General features: G+C 45.1%; 1 pseudogene; it reads left to right on the forward strand.

Moving 5' to 3' along the window:
* Positions 1-270: 270 nt before the first annotated feature.
* LOC126410101 (uncharacterized) lies at positions 271-3,778 on the forward strand (annotated as a pseudogene).
* Positions 3,779-5,747: the final 1,969 nt, after the last annotated feature.

Here is a 5,747-nt window from a genome sequence, read left to right on the forward strand (position 1 = left end):
TGGGTGAGGACACAGAAGGATCATCAGAAGAAAGCAGGCCAGCATTTACAAGGTGGACGGACACAGGTAAAGCGCCAACACTTTGCGGGCAGGACAAGGCCTTATGAGAGGCGGGATGACCGAACTTTCAGACGGAACCAGTCTACCCGTAGTGAGGCCACACAGGGGTCAGTGGCCACTCCGACTTCTCAGAAGTGCCCCACTTGTTCTCGTGTGCACCCCGGGAAGCCGTGTTATCGGGTGACTGGGGCTTGTTTACACTGCGGAGGTATGAGACACTTCATCAAGGATTACCCGTTGAAGAAAGAACGAGAATTGAAGAAGCCTGAAGCCGGGTCTTCTAGCGCACGACAGACGTCTGGACGTGTCTACGCTACTACTGTGGAAGAGCTCCAGGCACACGACCTCGTTGAAGGTACTTTACTTGTCAGTTCTCATTTTGCTAGAGTGTTATTTGATGCAGGAGCGACGCATTCTTTTATATCTAGTCGATTTGCTACCTCACTCGAAGTGTCGGCTAGAAGAATGCTGTATGTTTTAAAAGTTGTTAGTCCGATGTATGCTCAAGAGTCGTGTCGTGAGTATCTTCCTGATGTGGACGTGGAAATCCATCAACTTCACCTACCTGCACAGTTGATGATCCTCGGTCTCAATGAGTTTGATGTGATTTTGGGTATGGATTGGTTGTATGTGCATTATGCCATTATAGATTGCAGGAAGAAGCAAATACAGATGTTGACTAATGAGATGCAGCCCGTGGAATTTCATGCTCGTAGGGTCAGTCGAACTGATAGATAATGGTGTCTGCATTGAAGGCTAAGCGATGGATAGATAGTGGAAGCGTTGCCTTCTTGGTCAATGTGTTGATCAATGAGGCTGAACGAATGAGATTGCAGGATGTTGCCGTGGTGAGTGAGTATCCTGATGTGTTTCATGAGGAATTGTCGAGTTTGCCTCCAACTCGAGAAGTGGAGTTCAAGATAGAGTTGTCACCAGGGACAACTCCTATTTCTAAGGCACCCTACCGTATGGCACCAGCAGAGTTAGAAGAGTTGAAGAAGCAACTGCAGGAGCTCTTAGATAAGGGCTTCATCCGACCTAGCGTGTCTCATTGGGGAGCACCTGCACTGTTTGTGAAAAAGAAAGATGAGACTATGCGCTTGTGCATATATTATCGTATGTTGAATCAAGTCACCATCAAGAATGAGTATCCGCTTCCAAGAATTGAAGACTTATTTGATCAGCTAAAGAATGCAAAGGTTTTCTCTAAGATCGATCTGAGGACAGACTACCATCAACTATTGATACGGGAGGAAGATGTTTCTAAGACTGCCTTTCGAACCAGGTATGGACATTATGAATTCAGGGTCATGCCTTTTGGGTTGACTAATGCTCCTGCAGCGTTCATGGACCTCATGAATCGGGTTTTCCAAGAGTTCTTGGATCGTTTTGTTATTGTGTTTGTTGATTATATTTTGGTGTACTCAGAGAGTGAGGCAGAGCACAGAGACCACTTGAGAAGTGTGTTGGGTCTTTTGCGCAAGCACAAGCTTTACGCCAAATACTCAAAATGTGAATTTTGGCTAGAGAAGGTAAACTTTCTGGGTCATGTGATCTCGAAGGATGGAGTATCCGTCGATCCGGCTAAGGTGTCAGCTGTTCAGGACTGGAGAACACCTTGCAGTGTAACCGAGGTTAGAAGCTTTTTGGGATTGGCAGGATACTATCGCAGGTTCATACAAGACTTTTCGAAAATAGCTACGCCCATGACTAAGCTATTGAGAAAAGGATGAAGTTTGTGTGGAATGAAGAGTGTGAGAAGAGTTTTCAAACTCTAAAGGACAAGCTTACTTCTGCCCCTATTTTGACGCTTCCATCAGGTCATTCTGGTTTTGTGGTGTACACTGATGCTTCGGGGATCGGATATGGTTGTGTGTTGATGCAACATGGCCGTGTAGTGGCTTATGCATCAAGGCAGTTGAAGGCCCATGAGCAGCACTATCCCACTCATGATTTGGAGTTGGGAGCAGTCGTGTTCGCATTGAAGATGTGGAGACACTATCTTTATGGTGCAACATTCGAGGTGGTTACAGATCACAAGTCCTTGAAGTATATATCCTCGCAAAGGGATCTCAACTTGAAGCAAAGAAGATGGATCGAATATTTAAAGGATTATGATTTCACCATATCGTATCATCCAGGCAAGGCGAATGTGGTGGCAGATGCGTTGAGCAGGCATGCCAAGGCGTATGTTGACTCGTTCTTGGACATTATTGCAAGATGTGATAGCTTGGCAACTTGCATTTGTGATGAGAACAGGGCAAGGATGACGGCCTTGATTCGGCATCCTTTGATGGAAGAACTTGTATTGAAACAAAAGGAAGATCCAGAGTTTGCTAAGAACATGGAAGAAAGCAAGAAGACAAATTCTTATTGGCATCAAGATGAAGATGGTTCATTGCGGTTTCGACAGAGATTATGGGTTCCTAGAGATGAAGGGGTGAAGCGTTTGTTGCTTGATGAAGCTCACAAATCTAAGTTTTCTATTCACCCGGGCAGTACAAAGATGTTTCAAGATATGAGAAGAAATTTTTGGTGGCCTGGAATGAAGCGTGAAATTGCAGAATATGTGGCAAAGTGTTTGATTTGCCAACAGGTAAAAGCAGAACATCAGCGGCCAGGAGGCTTGTTGCAAAGAATCGATATTCCAGTGTAGAAATGGGAAGACATTACGATGGATTTTGTGGTTGGGTTGCCTCGTACCAAAAGACAACAGAATGCCATATGGGTGATTGTTGATCGACTTACGAAGTCCGCCCACTTTCTGCCAATCAGAATCAGTCAATCATTAGAGAGTCTCGCAGAGTTGTATATTGGCGAGATAGTGAGATTGCATGGAGTGCCAAAGTCTATCATTTCGGATCGAGATCCGAGTTTTACCTCTAGGTTTTGGGGGCAATTACAGAGGGCTTTGGGTACCAAGCTTAGGATGAGCACAACATTTCATCCCCAAACTGATGGGCAATCAGAGAGGACTATTCAGACCTTAGAAGACATGTTGCGTGCATGTGTCTTAGAGTGGAAAGGAGAATGGGACAAACATATGAAACTGACAGAATTTGCTTACAATAATAGTTACCACTCTAGTATTGGGATGACACCTTTTGAGGCTTTGTATGGAAGACTGTCAGGATCGCCAACTTGTTGGGCCGAATTGGGTGATGGTAAGATCGAAAACCCTTTAGTATTACAACACTACACCGACCAAGTGAAATTGATACAGAAAAAGTTGTTGACTGCTCAGAGTAGACATAAAAGTTATGCTGACATTCGTCGTAGAGAATTGGTTTTTGAGGTGGGTGATCATGTGTTTTTAAAGATTTCTCCTACTAAGGGTGTTTTTCGCTTTGGTAAGAAGGGAAAATTGAGCCCGAGGTTCGTATGACCTTTTGAGATATTAGAGAAGATTGGAGAGGTGGCATACAGATTGGTGTTACCACCAGATTTGAGTCACGTTCATGACGTCTTCCATGTTTCTATGCTTCGAAAATACGTACCAGATCCGACACATGTGATTGATTTTCAAGGTATTCTAGTACAAGATGATTTGACAATGGTAGAACAGCCCATTAGAATTGTGGATCATCGAGAGCAAGTGCTTCGCACTAAGAGGATTCCTTTAGTGAAAGTGGAATGGCAGTACCATGGGTTGAAAGAGAGTACATGGGAGCATGAGGAGGACATGCAGAAGAGATATCCGCACTTGTTCTTGCACTAGGGTATGAGCTAAATTTCGAGGACGAAATTTTCTTTTTAGGAGGGTAGGGTGTAATGCTCGTTGGTTCGGCGGGTCGGGTCGAGCTAGGGTCCAGACCCGGACCCGACCCCACTCGCGTAAGGGCCCGACGCGAGGTCCTTCTCCCTCGCCTTTCCCCTTCCTTCTTCGTCGTCGCCTGGAGGTCTCCCGTGACAGCGCAGAGGGAGGAGAGTGGCGGACGGTGTGGGGGTGGCTGGAATGGCGACGGCGACGGAGTGGTAGCGGCGGCGGCGGCTTGGTAAACCCTCTCTCTCTCGTGCGATTTTTCTTGCTCTGCCACTCATGCCCTTTTGTTTGTTTTGCTCTCTGCCGCACGTCCCCTCTTCTTCTCTATCGCCACTTTCTTTCCCCTCTTTCCGCTGGTTCTCTACCGCTCGACCCTCTTCTCACTCACCTGCACTCCCCCACCTGTTCTTTCTCTCTCTTCTCACCCCACAGCCGTTTTTCCCCTTGACCGAACCCCTTCTCTCTCTGTCTCTCCTCTCTGTCAGCGTCCTTTTCGTTTTTTTTTCTCCCACTACTACCGTGGGTTAGCAACAGATTTTCTGTTGAACCCTTTTGGACGTATGTTGACTCTTTCCATGGCATTTTGGGGGTTGGATTGCGGTTTAGGGAAGTTTTTTCCCTCTCACCTGCTAGTAGGGCGTGTAGTGAGCAGCGACAACAAGCATCTCGAGCATTGGCACTTGATCGGACGTGTGAAGTGGTTGCTAGAAGGGTTGTAGCAGTTGGACGCTTGTTTTGGGGTGAGCAATACCTAATCAAGCTCAAAGTAATGAATATTATCTTCTAAAGCATGTATAATTATTGTTCGAGCATGCTAAAGCTTAGAATTGATTATTTTGGGACGCATGTTAGTGATTTTGTTTTTGGGGGAAACTTAGGATTTGCGTTGGAAGTGATGATTCATGTATTTAATGATCGTTTAAGCATGATGGATTAATTTTCGAAGCTTTAGGGAAGCATGGTAGAGATTGTGAGGTTGTGGGGAAGATTTAGAACCATCTTAGGGAGTGTAGCGCAGACTTCGGTGAACCGGTGTATCATGAAGTTATTTAGGGATATATGCGTATTGGGATGTGACTTGAGGTTGATGTCTTACTTAAAGAACGTTATTGATGAAGGAATTAGTGATGGTTTGATTGATGGTTGAAGGCTTTGATAATTCGAGGCAACGTCAAGACGTAAAGGAGGAGGCCTATTGGAGAGCTTGTTGGTCGACACTACCTATCGATACCCTCTTGAGGCGACGACACGTGCCTCAAGGATTTTATTTTGTATCTGTTCGTTTCTGTTTGATTGGTGTAGGTATCTAGTAGAAACCTTATTCTTGTTTATGTTTGCAGGTGCACCGGGCTCATCCTGTCGACCTTGAGTTCGAAGCTTGAGGCATTTTGAAGATTTGGTGAGCGCGCCACAGGTATGGCGACATTCCAGGCAAATTCCTGCTGGGCAATTGTGTGATTGGTGCTCTTTGGATCAAGGGATCCTAGGATTGTGATGTTAATTGATTGACTGTTTTGTGATGAGTATATGTATGTTGTTACAGATATGAATGGGTAGAAAGATTATTATCATTCGTTTAAAAAATGTTACGCATTGGCATGTGCATCTAGAATTGATATCTGTTAGGACAGATGAGGCGGGTATCGATCGAGTTCTCCTCGACCCAATTGTGCATAGAAAGCATCATAGAATGAAACTGCATAGGACAGCCACGAGCCACCGTAGATCGAGACTACTCTCTGTGGATTGGCTAAGTTTTTCAAAGAGGTGATTGACGTGATTGATGTGATGATTGATATGAATGTGTATGTTGTTGCATATGCATTGCCATGGGCAATGATGCAAATGGATGTTTTGGAGGGTAGTTGTACCCGTATGGTATGACGGCTAGCAATGACTGTTACTGTATGTATAGACCTCATGT

Source organism: Nymphaea colorata, chromosome 5 (genome assembly GCF_008831285.2).
Source record: "Nymphaea colorata isolate Beijing-Zhang1983 chromosome 5, ASM883128v2, whole genome shotgun sequence".
NCBI lineage: Eukaryota > Viridiplantae > Streptophyta > Magnoliopsida > Nymphaeales > Nymphaeaceae > Nymphaea > Nymphaea colorata.